The sequence below is a fragment of the Cervus canadensis genome, chromosome 10 (assembly GCF_019320065.1).
Source record: "Cervus canadensis isolate Bull #8, Minnesota chromosome 10, ASM1932006v1, whole genome shotgun sequence".
Taxonomy (NCBI): domain Eukaryota; kingdom Metazoa; phylum Chordata; class Mammalia; order Artiodactyla; family Cervidae; genus Cervus; species Cervus canadensis.
Genome location: NC_057395.1, coordinates 81,710,189 through 81,721,755, shown reverse-complemented (window position 1 = coordinate 81,721,755; position 11,567 = coordinate 81,710,189). Strand labels below are relative to the sequence as shown.

General features: G+C 45.1%; 1 long non-coding RNA gene across 1 annotated transcript; it reads right to left on the bottom strand.

The window, feature by feature from the left end:
• Positions 1 to 2,499: 2,499 nt before the first annotated feature.
• LOC122448305 lies at positions 2,500 to 4,036 on the bottom strand. The gene is made up of 3 exons (XR_006271562.1): positions 3,522 to 4,036; positions 3,205 to 3,387; positions 2,500 to 2,787 (listed from the first exon to the last, which is right to left on the bottom strand). It is a non-coding gene; the product is annotated as an uncharacterized LOC122448305 (long non-coding RNA).
• Positions 4,037 to 11,567: the final 7,531 nt, after the last annotated feature.

Sequence of the window (11,567 nt, the reverse complement as noted above, 5' to 3'; positions counted from 1 at the left end):
TGGGTGAGTCGGTGAGGGCAGAGCTCAGAGGCCAAGCCTGTCTTCAGCCACCAGACCTGCCCTGCTTACTGGACTCATGAGCCCAGCCAGTATCTGAAGCCAAGACGCCTTTGGGAGAATGACACCACAGACGCTGACCTCAGAGCTCAGACTCCTGAAAACTTACTAAACAGATTATTTATAGTCTTTTTTTAAAGGGCGATGTTGGCAGGAAGCGGGGAGGGGAATGACTCCCTTGGTGGTGCTGTGGTTAAGAATCCACCTGCCAATGCAGGAGACACGGGTTCAATCCCTGATCTGGGAAGACCCCACGTGCCGTGGAGCAACTAAGTCCGTTCACAACTACTGCAGCCCAAGAGCCTAGAGCCCCTCTTCCCAACCAGAGCAGCCGCCACAGGGAGAAGTTCAGCGCAGAAACGAGAGAGCAGCCCCCACGCCCGACAGCCAGAGAAAAGCCCGCACAGCAGCGAAGACCCAGCACAGCCAGAAATAAATAAATAACCTTGCTTTAAGTAGGAGATCGCAGCATTCTCTGCTGATCCAGAGGCTGGGACTCTGAGCTCCAAACAGAGGGGGCCACGTTCAATCCCTGGTCAGGGCACAATTTCCCACATGCTGCAACTGAAGGCCCTGCATGCCACAGCTAAGACCCAGCGCAGCCAATTAAATGAATACTTAAAAGTAGGAGGCTGTTCATCTGTCACCATAGAAAACTGCGACATTTTAGGAAAAGAAAAAAAAAAAAGACCTTATTTTGCTAGTGTTCATGGTTGATTGCAAAAATTTTCTCATAATATGCAGCTGTTTAAAAAAAAAAAAGAAAGAAATTTAGAAAATACAGAAACTAAAACCCACCCATAAATGTGTGGGGAACACCAATTACTGTAGCACCCGGCCACCACACACGGGAACACACGTCCGTGTTTTTCCTCTACAAAGAAGCTTTCAGGCTCCACCCCTCTTCCCACCAGCCTCTGCTCTGCTCACCAAGAAGACTGCGCTTTGGCCTCATGACCGGGGGGTTTCTGTTGAACTCAGGGAGGTGGTGGATTAGGGCTGTGTGGTTGGGGGCACCGTCTGGCCTGCAGCGAGTAGAGAAGCAAGAGTGCTCCCCTTCTGGGTCCAGTAACTCCAGGGGCCTCAGGGTAGCTGCCCGGAAGGAAGCCTCTCAAATGCCTTCCCTGCAGTCTCCACAGTTACAGCACATCTCACTTCTCGGGGTTCAGCTGTGGGTTAACAAGTCCTCTCTTGTTGGACCTGGAAAGTGTTTCCACAGAGAATCTGCCTGGATCTTGGCCTCGGTTGGTACAGATGTAACAGGCAGTACGCTCAGGGCTCAGGGAAGTTAGTTCTGAAGCTCTCTGGGTTTAGGGCTACAGTTCCTCCTCACCTCCACCTCTTCCACGGTCATGGAGCCTTCTCTTCCAGAGGAAGGTGTTTGACAACATCAGCCACAAAGACACTAAAGAGAAGAAAGCCCATGGCAGGCGGGGCTGGGTGTTCCTGGGGGAGCAGAGGGGCCTTGGACACTGCATGCTGGACCCCTGCCCCACCGGCTTCTCCTTCTTCTCACTGGGCATGCAGCTTTCACCTGCTGGGTGCCCGCCAGTGAGGGGCCCCCAAGGCACCAAGCTGGGGTTGGCGATGGGGGAGCTGGATGCCAGGGAACCCGAGACCCTGCAGCAGGTCAGTGCACTGTGGACGAGGGCCGGCCTCACTGAACGGTTAGGCCCTGTGCATTCAGGACACCCTCTCTGGACCCCAGGTGGAGGGCTGCTTCCCCTGGTGCCCACCTGGGTCTCAGGAGGTGGAAGAGAGACTGGGTTGTACTTCCCACCTCCTGCCCAGAGAATGACAAAGGCCAGTTCCCAAAAGTCAGAACAGGGTGGGCAGAGTGAGTCTTGGGACTCACAGGGTCCCTGTGAAGAGGGGTTCACTGCTCCCCGGATCCCTCTTGGCTGGTTCCCCGTCTGTGCTGTCTTCACACGAAATCTCACAAGGACGAGGCAGTCCAGGTGCCCACAGCATCACTCACCCAGGTGCTGACAACACTCTTTATTTATTATGGGCAGGGAGACAGGGTGGCTGGTGTGACGCTCCCCTGGACCAGAGAAGAGACCCCCTAGGCTGTGTCCCTGCCACCTCCCGAGACCCAGGTGGGCAGTGGGGGCAGAGCACCTCCACCTGGGCTCTGGAGAGGGTGTCCTGAATGGACAGGGCCTAACTGTCCAGTGTGGCTTCAGGGGGTATGGGCAAGAGGGGTACTAACACCTTTTTAAATATTTCTGACAACCATTGAGTTCCTTTTGGTTTTTGGTTTCAGATCTTTTTGATATGGTCCATTTTCAGAGTCTTTATTGAATCTCTTACAATATTGCTTCCATTTTATGTTTTGATTTTTTGACTGCAAGACATGTGGGATTGTTACCAAGTCCAAGCTCGCTCTGCTTGCCTCACAACAGGCCAATAAATCAGAGGCGAGGTGCTGAGGCAAGGAATATGACTTTACTTGGAAAGCCAGCAGACTGAGAAGATAGCAGACTAATATCTTGAAGCAACCATCTTGTCAGGGTCTGGATGCCAGTGTCTTTTATAGAACACAGAGCTGAGAGGTGATGAAATACAGTAAAAAGGCCATTAATCTGGCAAATATCTCCTGGAATGGCCAGTCTCGGGAGGAGATGTGTTACTTTCTCCCTCCTGTAGCCATCCACAGGTGGACAGGTCCAGGACAGAGGCAGAGGGGCGGGGTTTCCTGAGGCAGGCCATTATGTATGGACAGCATCCCTGTAGCAAACAGACCAACAGGAAGCAAAGGTTAGAGTAAAACATTCAACATGGAGTCAGTTTTTGTTCTTCCCTGTAACAATTCCCAGTGTCAGCGTCCATTCCACAATCTTATGGGAAAAGGGGTGATGAGTGTTCTAATTGCCCCACTTGTTGCATCTTTTGGGGAATGCCCACCACTGGTGCCAGTGTGCTGAATGTTGAGATTTGTCTTTGTTGTTCTTTGGAAAGTCTCTACTTCATATGTATAGACATAATAATATTATAATACAGGTGTTGAGAGTTGTTTTATACAGTACAAATCTTTTAGGATTTCAAAACCAGGGGGCAGAATCTAAAGTTAAGGAATTTAGCACTTTTCTATGTGTGGGAAGATGCACCAGCCATCTCACTGAAATCATCCCCTTTGATACACACCTTACCACCTGGGACCAGCATCCTGTCTTCTCCTTCCTGAGTTTCCTCAGGGCTCACAGTGGGGAGTGGCTGCAGTCTGATGGCTGCTGGAAAGCAGGTATTCTTTTCTTTCCTGAGTTTCCTCAAGGTTCACCATGAGAAGTGGCTTCAGTTTGATAGCTCCTAGACAGTAGGAGGGGGAACCTGGGTCCCCACTGAGATCATCTTAGCTCTGGACTCGCCGCCCGTCAGCCCCTGCCTCCCCATGTCCTGTGTCCTTTTCACCACATACCACCATCTGAAACGGCCTCCCTGCCACCTGGGTAACCTCAGTGTACCTGGTGATGCCATGTCCTCGGTGAAGGAAGGTCCCGGCTGCCCTCACGCCCTTTCTGCTGATTTCCAGCAAAGATTCCTGTCACGACGGCCTGGAAGGACTCTCCCCATGGGTGTGGACCAGGGGCTTGGTGGGGCCAGAGAGGGTGGGTCCCCTGGGCCGCTCCAGTGGTCAGGGCAGGCAGGGATCTCCCAGCAGTGGCTTAGACTGGCCTGCAGGCCGATCAGCTTCCTTCTCCCTGGGACCACGAAGGGCGAGGCTCTCATCGCTGCTCAGGGTGGTGGCTGCCCAGGAAAGGCTGTCAGTTCCACAGTCCTGAGCACCCTGTGAGCTGTTACACGTTTTTCCTGTGTGATCTCAACTCCCTCAGGCAGAACACTCTGGGCTACACACTTGGAAGAATCTACTGGAGTGGTTTCAGTTCAGTTCAGTCGCTCAGTCGTGTCCGACTCTTCACGACCCCATGGACTGCAGCACACCAGACCTCCCTGTCCATCACCAACTCCTGGAGTTTACTCAAACCCACGTCCACTGAGTTGGTGAGGCCATCCAGCCAAATCATCCTCTGTCGTCCCCTTCTCCTCCCATCTTCAGTTTTTCCCATCATCAGTCAGACATGACTGAGCAACTGAACTGAACTGATGCGACCGTGAATAAATGCAAGAGGAAGAAATCAAAGTCCTATCCCCTTTGTTTGTCATACTGCCTCCTGACTGTGAGCCCTTCCTTCTATGAGCCCCTAGACTCCTCAAGGGGGGCAGGCAAAGCTCTTGAGGCATGAGCCTGCTGGGTTCTCCTCTCTGCCAGCTGAGAATTGGAGTCAGATTTATATTTCCTCTAGACTCAGTCTCCATGTCCTTCAATTCAGCTTCAGCGGGCAGAGAAGGCCAAGATTTTGGTCAGCAACAATGCCACTAAACTGATCACCAGGTTAATCTGAATTAACACCACCATGCATAGCCTACTAATTAGACTCACAAGCTTACTCCTCCTTAATCAATGATAACAGCTTGAATTTCTCATTAGTTTTCTCCCACTCCCTATGGACACCACCACTGATTTTAACTACATGGTTATGACCCCTTATACTAATAGTCAACACCAAGTATTAAAAGAATCTCTGCCAGAAAAAGAAATATTGTCACTGCTAGTCATACTATAATTACTTTAATTATAACATTTACTGCCATAAAAATAGTTCTTTTATATATTCTATTTGGAGAAACACTAGTTTCAACACTCATTATCATTACCCAAAGAGGAAATCAAGCAGAACATGTTAATGCAGGTCTCTATTTATTTTATACCCTAGTAAGGTCTCTGGCCCTCTTAGGAATACTTGTCTACATTCAAAATACAGTAGGACCTTAAAATATTCTAGTGCTGAGCCCAATCAGTATCCAACTCTTGATCCAACGGTTTCATAGGGTTAGTATGCATAGTTGCCTTTATAGTAAAAACACCATCTTATGGCCTCCACCTTTGACTACCTAAAGCACATGAAGAGGCCCCTATTGCAGGCTTCATAGTTCTGGCTATGCTGCCAGCACTACTAAACTTTGGATGCTATGGTATACTACGAATTTCGAATTACAATAATTTGAAACCCACCAACAGACTTCATAGGGTATCCACTCATTCTATTTTCTTTATGAGGCATAATTATACCCAGCTCCATTTGCTTATGCCAGACAGACCTAAAATCACTCACTGCATACTCTTCTGTCAGCCACATAGCACTTTGCCATCCTTACCCACACACCTTGAAGTGGTATAGGAGCCACAGCCCTAATAATTGCCCATAGTCTTACATCCTCTGTATTGTTCTGCCTGGCAAATTCAAATTACCAGGTCCACCGCCAAACAATAATCCTAGCCTAAAGCCTACAAATACTCCTACTAATAGCAACCTGATGATTACCAGCAAGTTAAACAAACCTAGCTCTACCCCCAACTATTAACTTGATTGGAGAGCTATCTGTAGCAATATCCTTCTCGTGATCAAACATTGCAGTTATTTGAATAGGAATTCATATAGTAATTGTTGCCCTATACTCTTTATATATACTCATTACAACACAGTGAGGCAAATACACACACCACATAAACAGTATCTCTCCATCTTTTACATGAGAAAATGCTCTCATATCATTACCCATCCTACCTCTTCTACTCTTATCCTTAAACCCAAAAATCATTCTAGGCCCCCTATACTGTATATATAGTTTAGAAAAAAACACTTGATTGTGAATCTAGTAAGAGAAGACAATACCTTCTTATTTACAATAGAAGTATATAAGAATTGCTGATTCTATATTCCCATGACTAACAGCATGGCTTTTTCAAACTTTTATCCATTGGTGTTAGGAATCAAATAATTGGTGCAACTCCAAATAAAAATAATAAATTAAATTTCCTCTTTCACTCTAGCCTCACTATTTATATCATCCATCATAAAAACAAGCACTAACACTTATAAGACCACCACATACCTTCTATATGTAAGATTATCTCATATGCCTTCACCATTAGTTTAGTTCCAACAATAATATTCACATATACAGGCCAAGTGATAATTATCTCAAACTGGCACTGAATCACACTACAAACCCATAATCTATCATTCAGTTCTAAAATAGATTATTTCTCAATAATGTGTGCTGGTGGCCCTATTTGTCACATGATCAATTATAGACTTCTCAATATGATCCATTCACTCAGACCCCAACATGAACTGATTCTTCAAACACTCCTTTTCCTTGTTACAATACTAATTCTTGTTACCACTAATAATCTCTTCCAATTACTCACTGGCTGAGAAGGAGCAGGGATTATGTCCTTCCTGCTCATTGGATGATGGTGTGGATGGCAGATGCAAACACAGCGGCACTACAGACAATTTTGTATAACTCCTCAGTCACTCAGCTGTGTCTGCGTCTTTGCGACCCCAAGGACTGTAGCCCACCAGGCCCCCCAGTCCATGGGATTTTCCAGGCAAGAATCCTGGAGTGGGTTGCCATTTCCTTCCCCAGGGCCAAAACACCTCAGCGAAGCCCAATGACTGACTGGAAAGAGGAGGCAGACTGCTGGCTTGCGCTGCGTGGATGTGGGGATGCAGGGCACGGGGCGTGGATATGAGAAAGCGGGGCCGGGGGTGTGTGGACCTGTTTCGTATAACCCCGTGCTGCTGCTGCTGCTGCTAAGTCGCTTCAGTCGTGTCCGACTCTGTGCAACCCCATAGACGGCAGCCCACCAGGCTCCTCCGTCCCTGGGATTCTTCGGGCAACTACACTGGAGTGGGTTGCCATTTCCTTCTCCAATGCGTGAAAGAGAAAAGTGAAAGTGAAGTCACTCCGTCGTGTCTGATTCTTCGCGACCCCATGGACCACAGCCTACCAGGCTCCTCCATTCATGGGATTTTCCAGGCAAGAGTACTAGAGTGGGGTGCCATTGCCTTCTCCAAACCCTAGGCTGATACAGGTTTTATTAAAACAACAGCATGATTCTTATTTAACTTCAGTGCATGACACTTACAACTAATTTTTATCCTCAGTTCAGTTCAGTTGCTCAGTCGTGTCCAACTTTTTGCGACCCCAAAACCTCAGCACGCCAGGCCTCGTCGTCCATCACCACCTCCCAGAGTTTACTCAACCTCATGTCCATTGAGTTGGTGATGCCATCCAACCATCTCATCCTTTGCCGTCCCCTTCTCCTCCTGCCCCCAATCCCTCCCAGCATCAGGGTCTTTACCAATGAGTCAGCTCTTCCCATCAGGTGGCCAAAGGATTGGAGTTTAAGCTTCAACATCAGTCCTTCAAATGAACACCCAGTGCTTACTTCCTTCAGGATGGAATGGTTGGATCTCCTTGCAGTCCAAGGGACTCTCAAGAGTCTTCTCCAACACCACAGTTCAAAAGCATCAATTCTTCAGTGCTCAGCTTTCTTTATAGTCCAACTCTCACATCCACACATGACTGCTGAAAAAACCATAGCCTTGTCTAGACGGACCTTTGTTGGCAATGTAATGTCTCTGCTTTTTAATATGCTGTCTTGGTTGCCCATAACTTTCCTTCCAAGGAGCAAGCATCTCTTAATTTCATGGCTGCAATCACCATCTGCAGTGATTTTGGAGCCCTGTTTCCACTGTTTCCCCAACTATTTGCCATGAAGTGATAGGACCAGATGGCATGATCTTAGTTTTCTGAATGTTGAGTTTTAAGCCAACTTGTTCACTCTCCTCTTTCATTTTCATCAACACGCTCTTTAGTTCTACTTCACTTTCTGCCATAAAGGTGGTGTCATCTGCATATCTGAGGTTATTGATGTTTCTCCCGGTAATCTTGATTCCAGTTTGTACTTCTTCCAGCCCAGCATTTCTCATGATGTACTCTGCATATAAGTTAAATAAGCAGGGTGACAATATACAGCCTTGACATTCCTCTTTTCCTATTTGGAACCAGTCTGTTGTTCGAAGTCCACTTTTAACAGTTGCATCCTGACCTGCATACAGGTTTCTCAACAGGCAGGTAAGGTGGTTTGGTATTCCCATCTCTTTCAGAATTGTTCACAGTTTATTGTGATCCACACAGTCAAAGGCTTTGGTATAGTCAATAAAGCAGAAATAGATGTTTTTCTGGAACTCTCTTGCTCAACTTAATTCAAATTTGCCTATATTAGTTTTAGTATTAGCTGCAATGGGAAAATTTGCCAATTTGGGCTACACCCACAATTACCCTCAGCAATAGAGGGCCCACATCAGTCTCAGCCCTACTCCACTCAAGCACAATAGTAGTAGCAGATATGTTCCTACTCATCCACCTCTAGCCTCTGACAGAAAGCTATAAATGTACCCCATCGGTTACATTATGCCTAGGGGCTATCACAACATTTATAGCAATATGTGCCATTACCGAGAATGATATCAAAATAAACCAATGCTTTCTCCACCTCCAACCAATTAGGCCTCAGTATAGTAACAATTGGCATCAACCAACTCTACCCAGCACTCCTCTTTCTCCAAAACAATGCTCTTGCCTTTTTCAAGGCCATTCTATTTATGTAACCCAGATTATTCACAACCTAAATGATGAACAAGATATTCAAAAAATAGGAGGCCTGTTTAAAGCTATGCCTTTTACTACAACTGCACTTATCATTGGCAGCTTAGCATTGACAGGAATGCCTTTCCTCACTGGATTCTACTCTAAAGACCTAAATATTGAAACTGTGAATATGCCTTATACCAATGCCTGATCCCCTGCACAAACTGCCACCTCACTCACAGCCGTCTCCAGCATCCTCACTATCTTCTTCATGCTACTAGGACGGCCTCAATTTTCTACTCTGATTATCATTAACAAGAACAACCCCCTCCTCATCAATTAAATGCCTACTAGTTGGAAGTATTTTTGCTGGCTTTATTATCTCCAACAATATTCCCCCAACAACAATTCCACAAATAACCATACCTTACTACCTCAAAAGAACTGCCCTGGCCCTGAATGTTCTAGGCTTCATCGTGGCACTCAAAACTATCAGTAACACGAAACCTGAAGTTCAGCTATTCAAATGTATTCAAGGATACTTTCCCACTATCATACACTGCCTGACCCCTTATTTAAACTTAACCAGCCAAAAGTCAGCATCCCCCTTCTAGACTAAATCTGAGGAGAGGATATTTTGCCAAAAGCACATCCCTTATTCAAATAAAAATGTCTATATTACTATCAGATCAAAAGGGGCTAATCACACTGTATTTCCTCTTTCCTTATCACCTTACTCATCAGCATAATGTAAATTTCCACAAGTAATTTCTGTAATAACAATTAATTATGACCAACTAGTAACATGGTTGGTTCCCCTTCTCTACAAGCTCATTTATTGCAGCACTTACTATACTCCACTTACTATCTCTCCATGAAACAGGATCAAATAACTCAGTCGGAATTTCATCTGATATAGACAAGATCCCATTTCATCTATATTATACATTTAAAGACATCTTGGGTGCCTTGCTACTAGTTCTGGGGTTAAAAATACTAGTCCTATTTTCACCTGACCTACTAGGAGACCCAGATAGCCACACCCCGGCAAACCTCTCAACACACCTTCACACATCAAGCAAGAATGATACTTCTTATTCACATATGCAGTCCTACGATCAAGCCCTAGCAAACTAGGCAGAATTTTAGCCTGAATCTTTTCTATCCTAATCTTAGTATTAATGCCATTACTTCATACATGCAAACAACAAAGCATGACATTCTCAACATTCAGCCAGTGCCTGTTCTGAATTCTGGTAGTGAACCTCTTAACACTCGCATGAATTGGAGGACAACCAGTAGAACATCCCTTTATCATCACTGGACAACTAGCATCTATTATATGTTTTTCCTTATCCTACTATCAATGCCAGTAACTAGCATTATCTAAAATAATCTAAAATGAAGAGACGTCTTCGTAGTATATCCATGCTTCCGGTCTTGTAAACCTGAAAAGGAAAACAATAAAACTCCCTAAGACTCCTTGCACAACTTTGTGTCAGCAACTAGTATTATTCCTTGATGGTGAAGAGTAAATAAAAATAAACTAATATTAGATTATTAATTGCACTGTTAACCCAACAGAGAGAGGCATTTACTCAAGCAAAGATGAAAAGAGGTAAAAGAACTCGGCAAACATAAACCCTCCTGTTTACCAAAAACATCATCTCTGTCATCACTAGTATTAGAGGCACTGCGTGCCCAGTGACATCGTTAAACAGCTGTGGTGTCCTGACCGTGCAAATGCAGCCTAATCATTGGTTCTCTAAATAAGGACTTGTATAAATGGCCGCACAAGGGTTTTACACTTACTTCTCATCAGTGAAACTGCCCTTCCCATGAAGTCAGGGGAAAAAAACCAATGAGACGAGAAGACCCTATGGAACTTCAATAAATTAGCCCCCCAAATAAAGTTAAACCAAGGGATAACAGAACTTTTAATGAGCTAATGATTTTCATTGGGGTGACCTTGGAGAACTAAAGATCCCCCAAGTGACTTTTAAAGCCAAGACCACCCAGTCAAATCAAATTATCACTTATTGATCCGAGAAATTGATCAATGGGACAAGTAACCCTAGGGATAATAGCACAGTCCTATTTTAGAGTTCATATTAACAACAGTGTTTACAACCTTGATGTTGGACCAGGACACCTGAATGGTGTGACCAGTATTAAAGGCTTGTTTTGTTCAACAATTAAAGTTCTATATGATCTGAGTTCAGACCAGAGTCATTCAGGTCGGTTTCCATCTATTATACAATTTTCCCAGTAGGAAAAGACAAGAGAAATAAGGCCAACGTTAAATAAGTGCCTTAAAACAATGAATAATTTTATCTTAATGGATAAGTAAAACATTTCCACCCAAAAACAGGCCTTATTTAAGGTGGAAGAACCTGATAATTGCATAAAACTTGAACCTGTATGATCAGAGATTTAAATCCTATCCTTAACAAACTGTTCATAATATTCTAATAGTTATTATGCCCATCCTCCTAGCTATAGCATTCTTGACACTAGTAGAATGAAAAGTTCTAGGCTATACACAATTCTGAAAAGGCCCAAATGTTGTAGGGCCATACAGCCTACTCCAAACTATTGGTGATGTAGTCAAACTACTTATTAAAGAAGCCCTATGACCAGCCACATCCTCAGTTTCTGTACTTATCCATGAACCTATCTTTGCCTTGAGCCTAGCTTTAACCATATGAATTCCTCTACCCAAACCATCACTTAAGTCGTTCAGTCATATCTGACTCTTTGTGACCCCATGAACTGCAGCACGCCAGGCCTCCCTGTCCACCACCAACTCCTGGAGTTTGCTCAAACTCATGTCCATGGAGTCAGTGATGCCGTCTAACCCTCTCATCCTCTGTTGCCCCTTTCTCCTGCCGCCTTCAATCATTCCCAGCATCAGGGTCTTTTCCAATGAGTCACTTCCTCACATCAGGTGGCCAAAGTATGGGAGTTTCAGCTTTAGCATCAGTCCTTCCAATGGATATTCAGGA